Genomic DNA, 13,422 nt, shown 5'->3' with positions numbered 1-13,422 from the left:
TTCTGACAGTCTATATTCAAGAAGTTCCCATTAGATTTCTATTCCTCTAAAATTTGATAACTTCTAAAGACCTTCACATTCTGGCTTTAGCCTATATTTCCAGATTTATTACACATTATTCTCCTTCACTACTGTGGCTAGAGATTTCCATCTAGACTTAAAGAACCAAATTCCAATCTTGTCTTGCTATTTACTAACTAAAATCCTGAGCAAGTCACTTAATTTCTAATCGTCTTACTTTCTGCAACTATAAAATGAGGATAATAATAGTATTTACCACTTAGGGTTGTTCTGAGCATAAGATATTTCTTAAATATAGTAGGTGTTTAATAATTACTTCTATTTTTCACTCATCTTTTAAAAAAATCTCACCTCCTGTCTTAGTGTCATTTCTAAGGCAGAAGAGTGTCAAGGGCCATGTAATAGAATTAAGTCACTTACCCAGCATGACACAGCTAAGAATTTTTCACTTATTCAAACTTGACACAATGACCTACCTGCTATTTCCCACACTTTATATTCCATTTCCTATATCTGCATCATTGTACAGTGTGTCCATTAGGCACAAAACTTGCTTTCTCCAGAACTTTAACTCCTTGAATTATTTGTATTCCACTGGGTTCAACTTAATCTCTGCTTCCTATATAAATCTTTTTCTGATTCTCCCCACTCCCACTCTACAAATTCTCCTCAATATCAAAATTGTCTTGTATTTACCTCGCATACATTTTGTATTATATGTGCATGTATTGTTTCTCCTGATATAAAGTGACCTCCTCAAATGCCAGGTTTATGTCTGCAGATGTTAATAAATGAGGGCCGATTGAATGATTCAGAAAAGGACTTCATTAAATAATTTGGCCCACCTTTGAGACACCTTTTCTTCAATTCACCTTACGTGTATTACTGATGGGGTTCTCCATCCAAATTTGTTCAGAAAAAGTGAATTAGAGAACTGAGGCAATTATCTGGATAACTGAGGGAATTTGAGCTAGGCAGTTTTGGCTTTGGCTCCCAGGAGGGCATTCCTGAGAGTAAGAGATTCAAGCCTTGGGCTAATTTAATGAGGAAATCCTATTGTCAAAAGAATCTCAGTTCATTTGGGGAAAAGAAGTTGAATTCAGCCATCAAGTTAGCTACATCTAAAAGTCAATATTCGCCTCTCTCCACATATTGCAATTTCTGAACATTCAAAGTGATTTGGGGGAGAGAGCGTGTTTTAAACCACAGGCAAATTACAGCAAAACATCAAAGAAACATTTATATCTACCGGTTCCATTTCCCAAGTCCTCTCATGATGTGGACTGGGAGGCTCTATCTTTCTTTCCAATAATTAGCAAAAAGAATTCCTTCTTCTAATTATTTTTATGGATCTTTGGTGAAGCTGCTCATCTTCAATTTCCAGTAATCTTGAAGAGAAAATGTAAAACCAAGAGAAAAAAAAAGTTCAGTATTTTGAGTAGGTGGTTTTGATTAGAGCTGGCAGGAATTTTAAAAAGTGATGCATCTCTTGGAATAAAAGACAGCTTTATTCAGAAGAAAAATAAAACATTGTATGTTTCATGGAGTTTTTTGGTGTGTTGTCCTTCAGTATCGAAGAAGGTGCTGTTGGCAATGGGAACATGCTGACAGCTTGACTGGGGTGTGGGGCTGGCCCCAGGCAAAAATTATGAAGTAGGCAAAGTTTGTCTTTAGCACAAACCCCTCCCCCTCCTATTCATAGGATCATCAGAACTCTGCTGCTAAAAGGAACCTCAGAAGCTATCTAGTTCACTTTCTTTCCCACTTATTTTACAGTGGGGGAAACTGAGGCCCAAGGTGGCTAAGTGACTTGGAGAAGGTTATTCAACCAGTATGAGAAGTAGGTTTTAGATCCAGGTCTGCTGATTCTAAAACCATACTCTCCTTCCTTCCTTCCTTCTGCTCTGCTTTCTCCACTTTTAGCACCATTCTCCACTGTTCCCAAAGGTGTTCAGACATCCTGTCCCAGTTCCCCACCTCCAGTCTCACAAGAAAACAATTTGATAAGTCAAATTCACATTTGGATGCCAGTGACTTACTTTGTTTTTTTCTCTCAGAAGGACTCACATTTCTAAAGAGGATCTAGAAAAAGCAGTATATCAAGATGAAGGGATGCATTTCATGTGATGACAATTTCAAACACTGGGCATGGGCCTTGGGGGAAAAAAACTTCTTTTCAGCATCCCTATAATATACCACATAGGCAGTGTGTATCTGAAAGGGCACTGGATTGAAATCTTATCTCTGTTATTTAACCAATTGTATGATGTTGGGCAAGCCATTCCATCTCTATAAAATGAAAATATTGTTCTAGACTAAGATCCTTCTAGCTCTGAATCCTATGACCAGCAACTATGTTTATGCATAAAGTGAGCCATGCATCTATGATATGAATTGAGTAGAAATAGGGATTTAGCACCCCTACTTACTTAGGGGATAATAAATGTTAGCAACCCAGGGAAATGCTATCATAAGTAAGTAGGTAATTGTTTTTTACTGAACTGTGATTCATTCTTTTAAGAAGGGTTGCCTTGGTCAGAGCAAGTGAATGGGAAAGTGTCCAGGGACAAGTTCCTGTCTTCTCCCCACCCCAGGAGCTAGACATGTAAGAGAAAAGGAGGTGCTAAAGCAGAGACACCGATTTCTTCTTATTTGTTGTCCTTGGATACAAGAGAACTGAGACATATAAAGTTTTAAATAACAAAAACACTTTATATAGATTATCTGATTTGAGTCTAAAAGCAAACCTATTGGACCAGAGTTTCTTAACCTTTTTGCTTACATGCAAAAATGTGAAAAAAATTATTAAATTAAAAATAAATTAACTTAATTTAATTAATAAATTTTAAAAAATAGATGCCTTTAGCAATCGTGTGAAACCTCTAGACCTTTTCTCAGAATAACGTTTTTAAATGCAAACAGGATAAACACAAAGGATGACAAAGGAAAATGATGACGATGAAATGATGTTTTAATTTTTTTTAATTTCCTGGGAACTAGACTAAAAATCCCTATAGAATAATGTAGAGATATCATTGTTCCTATATTACATAGGAAGAAAATGAGGCAGTGACATGTCCATGGTTGACCAGCTAGTGTCAGAAGCAAAAACTGCCCAGATCTTTCTGACTCTAAGTCCAGAAATGTTTCCAATGGGAAAGCGAGAAATAAGAGTTCCCAGCTAACTTGGAGGATACTTCCAAAACTATCCTAGAGACCCCAAGATCCATAGTCACTTTGGGACACTACTATGAACCTGCTACTTTCTGAAGCTAGCATATGCATAGCTACTTCTTGAAAAGTTCATTTTTCAAAAGAAAGAACAAAATTTATTAGGAAATTTTGTCTTATTCATTTTATTTAGAACCTCTTGATATGCAAGTCAATTCCAAATTCATAGAAATGTTTATCTTACCATATTCATGGGTTTTAGAGTATTTTAGAACCAAAGGGGGAATTCCTTAAGTATGGTAGAGTCACTAGGTTGATTGTGCAAATACTCTGGCATAATTCCTTTATTCTGAGCAAAGGTTTAGTGATGCTTTATTTTGCTTTGATAAGAGGCCAGTTATTGATGATTATTATAGGCCTCTGCCTTTTCTCACTTCTTTATCATCTATTGATCTACTAAGAAATCACATATTTTAAAAAAAACTATAAGTTGTCCCAGACATCTCAGCACAGATTTAAGCTTTAAAGTTTAGAGCCATTGAAGTTATAAACTGTAGTAAGACTTTTGGAACATCCTATGGAGTAGATCTCTGAGCAATCTTCTTCAGGTATAATTATCAGTGGAAAAAAATCAATATCTAGGGTGAATTTGACCTAAAGTTCTTTAAGTCCTTGTTTCATTAAGGCATGAGCCACTGCATCTGTGGTTTCACTGTGTATGGGAAAGGGTTACATACGGTCTGCCCACATGTTGAATCTGCTGCTTTATTCTAGCAAAAATAGTAGTGAAACTGACTAACATTTTTTCACTACAGTTCAAGTTGAGAATATTTAGTGGAATAACAAAAGGGTGACTCAGCTCCCTGCCCCCCTGAGAAGAAAATGCTTGAAGTCTATAATTGAAGACAAAAATAGAACTGCAGACCAGCGAAATAAAATACTGATACCATTTAATAATGCAATGAATAAATTAGCATAACTCATAACTTCGCAATGTATACTATGAAAGAGATAGCTCATCAATTTGATTAAGTGATATTTTGTCTTCAGTGCCATATATGAGGGAATTTTACAGTCAGGAGCACTGTTAAAATTATGGGTTGACAGACCTTAAAGTTGGTTCTTCCCAATGGAAAACTTGTCAAAGCAAACAATAGTTCACTAATTCTTTCTGTCTGTCACCTAGAATGCCAGTTCCAAATGAACATATGTCTTTCTCCCTATCAGAGTCCTTTTTTCTGTACCCACTGAGTGAAGTTTTGACCTGGGTATGGCAAAGAGCTACAAAATTAAAAGATCCTGGCCAACCCACTTCAGGGGAGATAAGAAAAATACAAGTACACACAATGCAATCCCATTATAACACATCCAACACTTACATATGTTTTATTACTGAAGATGAGATCATTCATTCCAAATTTCCCCAATATTTCCCTGTGGGAAAACCTTGTCATAGCAGGGTTTGCAATAAGACTCTTGAGGACAGAGACTGATTCACTTTTGCCTTTGGATCCCAAGTGCTTTACACAATGACTGAGATACAGTTAGTACTTATAAGTATTAGGTGATTGATTGCTGAATGTTAGTGCTAGGCAATTTGGTCACTTTGATCAGTGTCTTATTTCTGCTTCTCTAGGAATTCTGTATTAATAGCTCCTATTTAAAGTTCAAATTTGCTTAGAATATTTGGAGGATAACCCTAGAATAGCTGAAAAGGACCTTGAAACCATTTATTACAATATCTCTTTTTATTTAATTTTTAAAATATGGAACACTTTAGGAATCTGCGTGTCATGTAATGCTAATTTTCTCTGTATAGTTCCAATTTTAGTATATGTGCTGCTGAAGCAAGCACTACCTCATTTTATAGATGGGGAAATTGAGATTAAATGTCTATCACAGAAGGTGGTGGCAGAGGAAGACCTAGAACCTATGTCCCTTGAATCTCAGTCCAAAGCTCTTCTTTCAAGGTACTGGTTGTCAGAAATGTCATTCTAAATCAAGCTTTAAACTTCAAAACAGAAGTGTTATCCCTCCAAATGGTCATATTAACACCTAATAGTCTACACGTCATGGAAAATGTGAACATTGTCTTGAAAAATGCTTAAAAAACTAAGCCAGAAGAATTCATTCCACACAAAGCAGCAATGGCATTTGTCCATCTGTAATATTACAAACCCTGCTGAAATCCATTTCATTTTTCAAATCTTGATCTATAGAAAGTGATTTTGTTCTTATAATTTTCCCAGTTTGCCCAAATTTATAGAACCTGCTATTTTAGCATGTGATGTCAAAATCATTATCAACCAATACTGATTTAATACCTATAGACTAGCTAAGAATGGCATGAAGCTAAATCAGGGGCTTTACAAAACATTTGGAATAGAAGGGACAATGACCATAACTTAAATATAGGGTATTCAGAGAGATTTTACATTGGAAACCTAAGTGCAGAGTAATGTATCAATATTTGTAATATTAATACTACAAATTTACATATGCATACACTTGTATGTATATGCATGTATTTTTATATCAGTGAAATTATAGAAAACTGCTACTGGCCCTAGGGAGTGGGGTGAGGCCACTGTGCCTGCTCCCTTTCCATTAATGGTTTATTACATATCTGAACTTGTGAATGTGGATCAGGTTCCTATCTGGGGAGATCTAACCAACTAAAAAGCATATCAATCTTTTTCTTAAACTCTTTGGCACTTTATACCCCTATCCTGGAATTTCAGGGAGTTATTTACAACTTATTCTTGGCTCATGTTTAAGATCTCCCCAAAAAGTGAGTAGTAGAAAGGTTTTCAACATATAGATCAGATGTAGGAAAACTAATTATTTATACTAAGTTTTATGTTATGAAACCTCAACTGGGCCCTCACTGCTGGTAAGCAATTTTACTATACCATCCTTATCAATTCACTATCATTCTCTACACAGTGATGCTTCTAAACCTTTTCATTCCTCCTCAAACATCCCCTGGCTCCCCCTTTTTCACTCAACTGAGAACCTTGCATCATATTTTACAGAAAAATAGAGGCTATTCTCTATTCTCCATGAACTCCTTCTTATCCCTTCTTTTACTCAGATGCCTTCTGCTACTATCTCTTTCCTCACCTGTCTCATTAAATTGAGGGTCGTCATTCCTCATATCAAGGCTAATCCCTCTACCTGTTCAAGTGATCCCATTATATCCTTTCTCCTCCAAAAGATTGCCCCCACTGTCATCCCCACTCTCAATTATTTTTCTATGTCTCTCTATCTGCTAACTCATTTCCCACTCTCTACAAAAAAGCCATTGTTTCTTCCAATTTGAAAAAAAAAACTCACTTGATCCTTATTTTTCTGTTAACTATCCTATATTTCTTCTCCATTTTTAGCTAGAATTCTTGAAAAGGCCAACTACAAAAGTGACTCCACTTTGTCTACTCTTAATCACTTCTTAACCCCTTGTAATCTGGCTTCTAATCTTATCATTCTACTGTATGTTCTATCCAAAGTTATTAAAGATCTCTTACCAAATCCAATGGTCTTTTCTTAATCCTCATTTTCCTTGACCTTTCTGCAGTCTTTGACTCTCTTCTTTGACACTTCCTTTTCTCTTGGTTTTTGGAACACTACTCTCTCCTAGTTTTCCTCCTACTTATTTGATTGTTCCTTCTTTGTCTCCACAAAGTTCTGTATTGGGCCCTCTTCTCTTTTCTCTCTATGCTATACCACTAGGTGCTTTCATCTCCTATGGCTATGTCTATATTAATAATTCTCAGATCTCCTTATCCTGTCCCAAACTCTCTGTGGATATCCACAAATCTGCACCTGATTTTCACACATCTCACACTGGATAGCCAGTAGACATCTTATGCTAAATATATGCTTAGAAAAATATGAAAAGACCTTCATGAAATTATGAAGAATGAAATGACCAGAACCAAGAGAACATTATATAATACAGCCACAGAAATATTGTTAGAAGAATGATGACTATGTTCCCCTCCAGAGAAAGAACTAATAAATAGAAATAAGTAATACACAATTTTATATATACATATATGTTTTGTCAAATGATGTCTTTTCTAAGGGGGAAGGGGAGGGAAAACAGGAGAGAGGGAGGAAAGGAGTTAACAGGTATTTTTATGTAACAAACAAATACATTTTAAAAAATAAACTCAATTTGTTCAAAATGGAACTCTAAACCTTAGTGCTCCCCTCTCCCACTTTCCCTATTAATATAGAGTGTAATTCTATCCTCCCAGGTCTTCAGACTCACAACTGAGGAGTCATCATGGATTCCTGACTCTCATCCCCTATATTCAAGTTGTTGTCAAAGCCCACTGATTTCACCTTCACAACATCTCTTGAATAAGCCCCCTTCTATCCCTAGACACTGCCACCATTCTGGGTCAGGACACAATCACTTAGTATCTGAATTTTTGTAATAGCCATCTGGTTGGAGTCTGCCTGCCTCAGCTCTTTCCCCACCCTGGTTCATCCTCTAATGATTCAGCCTTTATGATGATTTTCCTTAAGTTCACATCTGAGCACGTCATCTCCCCCACACTCTGAACCCAAAGGTCTCCCTAGTGACCCCAGGATACAATATAAAATACTTTTGTTGCTGTTCAAAGCCCTTTATAACCTAATACCCTCCTACCTTTCCAGTTTTCTTATGCTTTATTCTCTATAGCCTTCAACTGAGTGGTAGGCTCCCCATGCTCACTTTTTGACAGTGCAATTATTTAAATGAATTAGAATTTGAGACTTATAGGATTATAGGGCCCTAAATTTAAAGCTGGAAAGAACCTGAGAGGTCGTACAGTACAACCCTCTAAATTTTAAAAATGTGGAAACTGAAGTCTAAAAGAGTCAAACAGACACTCAGAGCAGAGCCGACATTTAAACTAAAGCCCAGTGACTCCAAATATTTCATTCTCGATATCTCACCATACTAAGTTTCCAATTGTTTCTTCATCTTAATCTAGGCTGACCATCAGGGAACTTTAGAACACATATTATAGTATGTTACAGATTAGTCCAAGGAAACCTATTAATAATAAAAAATAATACTTTTATAGCACTTTAAGGTTTACAAAGTACCTTACATAGATAATCATATCAATCCTCACAACAGTCCTGGGAGGCAAGTAAAATTTTTTATTATACCTATTTTAGAGATGAGAAAATTGAGGCCAAGAGAGGTTAAACTGCTTTCCCACAGCCACACATCTAGTAAGTATTTAGGACATAATAATTGAATAATTTGAGCAAAAAAAGGACTGGTATATGAATATATAGGCTATATTTGTACATTTACCAAGCATTTTCCTGATCAAGTTCAGCACTCTACCCCCTATCTACAGTGACTACATATTCTCAGCTTCAGGAAGCTTCAGAGATATTGGAAATTCCAAGTCAGACTGAGCACATCCCAGATTTTAGGGGCAGGCTCTTACCTCTTATAACATAACTCTAAGCATCTTAGAGCCTCCAAAGCTTGACTAAGTATTTGCCTGACTGGAGCTGTGAGTAGACCTACATTGCCTTAGTTTCCTTTTCTACTTCAATGGCTTCCAATACCTCATTCCTGAGATGACAGATTGCCACTTTTGACCCCTGTCTCACTATCTTCCTTTTTGTGTACTCCCAATTTGATCTCTTCTGTTTCATTTAAAAACATTTAGCAGCTTCTGAATCTTCAGTGGGCTGGATTGGCGAAGGTTCTCATTTCCCCCATCTGTGGATATCCATTATGTATTCTGTACTCACCCTTACAAAATCAACTGCAGATTTTAAATAATTTTGATAATTTTTTAAAAGGTCTCTTCAAGCCTCCTTAATCTTCAGTTTATGTGCTCACCACTGCAGTTAGTCTGGGCACTTGGAAATTAATCGTTTACTACATATATACACAATGGGAAATAGTGATTTTGAATAGAAATAAAACAATAAATGCTGTTCTAGGTAGTGAGTGTTAATGACCAAATCAGAGCCACTGAAGGAAAATATATTTTCTCAGAAGCTACTGTTGAAGTCATTGCATTTTGCCTATGCAAGGGAAGATGTTCAATAATATTTATTAATAGGGGCTAAATGACTGGCCAACATGGGTTCCTCTATCTACTTATTAAGGAAGTGTGGTTAGACTGAGGACTGTCATTCTGGTTGGGCTACCTGAAGCCAGATTAACACAAAAGGGCCTGGGCAAGTCCCAAGGAAGCCAGGATGTGAGGTAGAGCTTCATAGGGACAGCATACCCCCGCACCCACTGCTTCTCCTTCATTTGCCCACTCCAAAATGTTTATGCAATTGTCAGGCTATATTATAAAACCCAGTACCTTCTTTTTGGTAATTTTTCTGTAGGTTATTAATACCGATTAATATGTGATTAATTAAAATTTTTGACATTAATAGTGATTTGTTGTTTCATCATCATCATCATCATTGCCATCAGAATTTCCCAAGTGTCCACCTGTGAAGTGGTATGCTGAAAAGAAAACTGAATTGGGAGTCAGAGTATTTGGGTTTAAATCTTGGCTCTACTATTTATTTCATATCTGTGTAAAATAGGACAAGTGGCTTTATTCCCCAGGGTTTGGTATCCTTTTCAAAATAAAATGAGGAACTAAATGCTTTCTAAGGCTTTTTCTATTTCTAGTTCCTTGAACTTATGCTACCCAGGCAACTGATCATTTGCCTTGGGAATAGGTGCTCTCGTCCTTAATTTGTAACCCCAGGATTTATTAAATACCTGCTACATAGTAGGCTTACTGACTGAGTTATCAATTTTCTGATTTGTGGCCTCTGACAATCCTCTTTGGGTGAAACAGAATACAGTTTTCCAGGAAGTAATGTATGTCAGGATTTGGGTATATGATTATTAAAATACGAATAGCTAATATCTATGTGATGTTTTACAGTTTAGAAATCATTTTAGTCATGACAACCCTTTTTGTGAAGCAATGAATGAAAACAGCATCTTCCCCCCTTTATATATGACTACACTGAAGCTCTTTGGGGTTAAGTGACTTTCCCAATTTCACAATTATGAAGTGGCAAGACTGGAACTCAACCCTAGGTCTTCTGATTCTAAATCCAATACATTTCATACCAAAACAAAAACCTAGTGCTCTGCCATTTTTTTGCTACTATCTGAGCAAAGAAGGACTACTATATGAATATGTAGGATACATTTATGTATTTAACAAGCAATTTTCTTTTTTAAAAAAAGCTCTGAAAGATTGTTTCTGTTGAAGGAATTGACTTAATGAGGTTATAAGCAGACACGTAGTAAATAGTAATGTTAGAACTCAAATTCAGGAGTTCTGACTTAATCCCTATATAAAGGAATGAAAAATTTGAGCAATCAGAATAAGATTTTTCATGCAAGTCACTAATTGCTAATAGGTAAATCTATTTTGTGTGTAGCCCCCAGAGCCACCATGAGGAAGAGGATGCTGCTTTGACTCTAAATGTAACAACTCTTGGAACTGCCTCTGTGACTTGGATCAACTAGGTTTCAACCAAATTGTATGAAGAGAGAGCTGAAATTACAGGCAAAAATTGTCTTGATCTTGCATTTTCTGTCATTGAGGATATGGTCCAGAGTTTATTTATATTCCTTCAAGAAATTATTTCAAGACTGAATTATTTTTGCAGTCTGGTATTGTTAGACTATCCTAAGGTTGCTCAGTAATTTATGCTGTTTAGGATTTGTCCATGGTTTGTTGAAATATGATGATGAATGACTCTTCTTATCTTTGAATATATAGTCTAATGGATAAGGAAATGTATAAGTGGGAATAATTGTCAGAGAGGTATTCTGGTCCAGAAATCTGGAGATGAAAATGCTTAGTATGGTGATAGAGGAATAGATTGACAAACTCCATCTAAGTAATGGGTCTGCTAGGTGGCAAACTAGATAAAGCACTGGATCTGGAGTCAGGAAAACTTATCTTCCTGAGTTAAAATCTGGCCTCCGATATCTGTTTGTTGTATGACCCTGGGCAAGTCACTTAACCCTGTTTGTCTCAGTTTCCTTATATATAAGATAAGCTGGAGGAAGAAATAGCAAATCACTCAATTATCTTTGCTAAGAAAACCCAAAAGAAATCATAAAAAGTCAAAAGCAAATAAAAAAAGACTGAATTAAACTCTAGGAACTATCATTAATAGAATTCCCTAAGTTAACAGTCAAGAAGCTGATATTTTTCTCCAAAGCTAAGAGAAAAAAATTATTTTTAGTTTGAGAACAGGTGAATTGTTGGAAAAATATTACTTTTATGGCACAAATATCAACTTGCATTATGTAACACATGAGATAAAGAAGTCAGAAGCACAAAACATAAAATTATGGCATAATGGAAAGCATGTTAGATTTGGAGTCAGAAGCTTTAGGTTTAAATCCCAGCTTCACAATTGGCTACTTATGTGTCCTTTGGCAAGTCACTTAATCTTTCTAAGTCTTAGTTTCCTCATAAGCAATATAAGGGTAGAAGTGGAATAGGGGGCTTCTGTGTTCCCTTCTTGTTCTAAATCTATGATCTTATTATCCCTTAAACCCCCAATCCCAACAGAAACCAGATGAAACGAATTTTAAATAATTCACCCTGCCATGTGGTCAACATGCAGAGATGTGAGCTGGAGTTTTAGATAAGGAAAAAGGATGGTTACAGATTGCTAGTATATTTGATCATTTTTACCAACCAAAACTAGCAACTTTAAATTAGGTTGTTTACAAGGTAAATGAATAAAATAATTAATAATAAAGGAAAGTATTTATCAATTTCCTTCTATGTACCAAGAACTATGCAAAGTGATGGGGCTGGGGGGAATTCAAAAGCAAAATGATTTCCTGGCCTGAGGAAACTTAAAGTCTTATGGAGGAAATAGTGTTTTTATACAAATGGCAGTGTTTGCCAATGGAGAGGCATTTTGTTCCAGAAAGCTATGAAGAGACTTAGTAGGATGATAGGAGAGAAGATCAACAAATATCATCTAGATATAAGGGCAGGGTTGATTTGATCATAGTTCATTGATCTAAAGCTGTGGCCAGAAGGGTAAATAGAAGAGGAAAGATATCTACTTAGCAAGACAATTAGAGAAAAGATGTTGGAGAGTAGAGAATGAGATGGGTCATGGTAACTGGGGTTTTCCTGAAATAGTGGTCCAGAAGAAGCATTGACTATAGACAGAATATTCTTGTTCTTCAAGGATTTATAGATATAAAAATTATAATGATAATAACAAAAAATTCTTCTTTAGTGATTTAAAATTCATTAGACATCTTCTTCATAACAAGTCTACAAGATAGGTAGTATAAATTGATTGGTTTCCTATCTATAAATCTTTGACCCCAAGGAGAAAGTCAACCACCCTTACATGAATCCATGAAAAAGGAAGTATGCTTTTTGTAGATGAAATAAAGAGAATGTTTGTACATATATGAATGTTTTACTATATTGCAAATATATGCAAATACTGGTGTGAGAAATAGATTAAGATACATTTAAAATATCACTAAATTTATGAGATTTTGCTATTAAGCAGCTATATAGAAGAGTGGGCTGTGCTGGATTTGGAGTCAAGAAGACCTGAGTTCAAATCCTACCTCATATATTTACTAGCAGTGTGACCCTGGACAAGTCAATCAGAGGATTTTACTTTCAATTTCTTCAAGTGTAAAATGGAGATGATAATAGTCCTTCCCTCTAAGGGTTATTGTGAAGATAAAATGAAATAACTTATGTAAAGCATTTTGTAAACAAATTAATATATTTACAATTAAGACACTATGTAAATGCTACTTACTGTTACTTTGTACTTTCCTAATCCTTAGATACTAGTAATACAAGTCCTATAATATGGAAATTTAATATTTTATTTTACTTTACATTTATTAATAACCTCAAACTCAAACACATTTTATGTATCAGGAACAAGGAATCTACAGGTATATAGGAAAGAACACTGGATTGGAAGTCAGAAGAACTGGTTCTAAATCCTGATTCCATTGCTTAATATTTCTGTGATCTTGGGAAAGTCATTTAAACTCTAGACTTCAGTTTTCTCATATGTAAAAGGAAGGAGTTAGATTTGTTCCTCCTCCTCCTCGTCCTCCTCGTCCTCCTCGTCCTCCTCGTCCTCCTCCTTCTTCCTCCTCCTCTTCCTCCTCCTCCTCCTCCTCCTCCTCCTCGTCCTCCTCCTCCTCATCCTCCTCTTTCTTCCTCC

General features: G+C 35.9%; 2 pseudogenes; one reads left to right on the top strand and one right to left on the bottom strand.

Moving 5' to 3' along the window:
* LOC123246299 overlaps nt 1–13,422 on the top strand; it is a 52,875-nt pseudogene that overhangs the window by 38,272 nt on the left and 1,181 nt on the right.
* LOC123248154 lies at nt 4,953–5,047 on the bottom strand (annotated as a pseudogene).

The sequence above is a fragment of the Gracilinanus agilis genome, chromosome 4 (genome assembly GCF_016433145.1).
Source record: "Gracilinanus agilis isolate LMUSP501 chromosome 4, AgileGrace, whole genome shotgun sequence".
Taxonomy (NCBI): domain Eukaryota; kingdom Metazoa; phylum Chordata; class Mammalia; order Didelphimorphia; family Didelphidae; genus Gracilinanus; species Gracilinanus agilis.
This window is presented reverse-complemented; position numbering and strand designations above follow the sequence as displayed.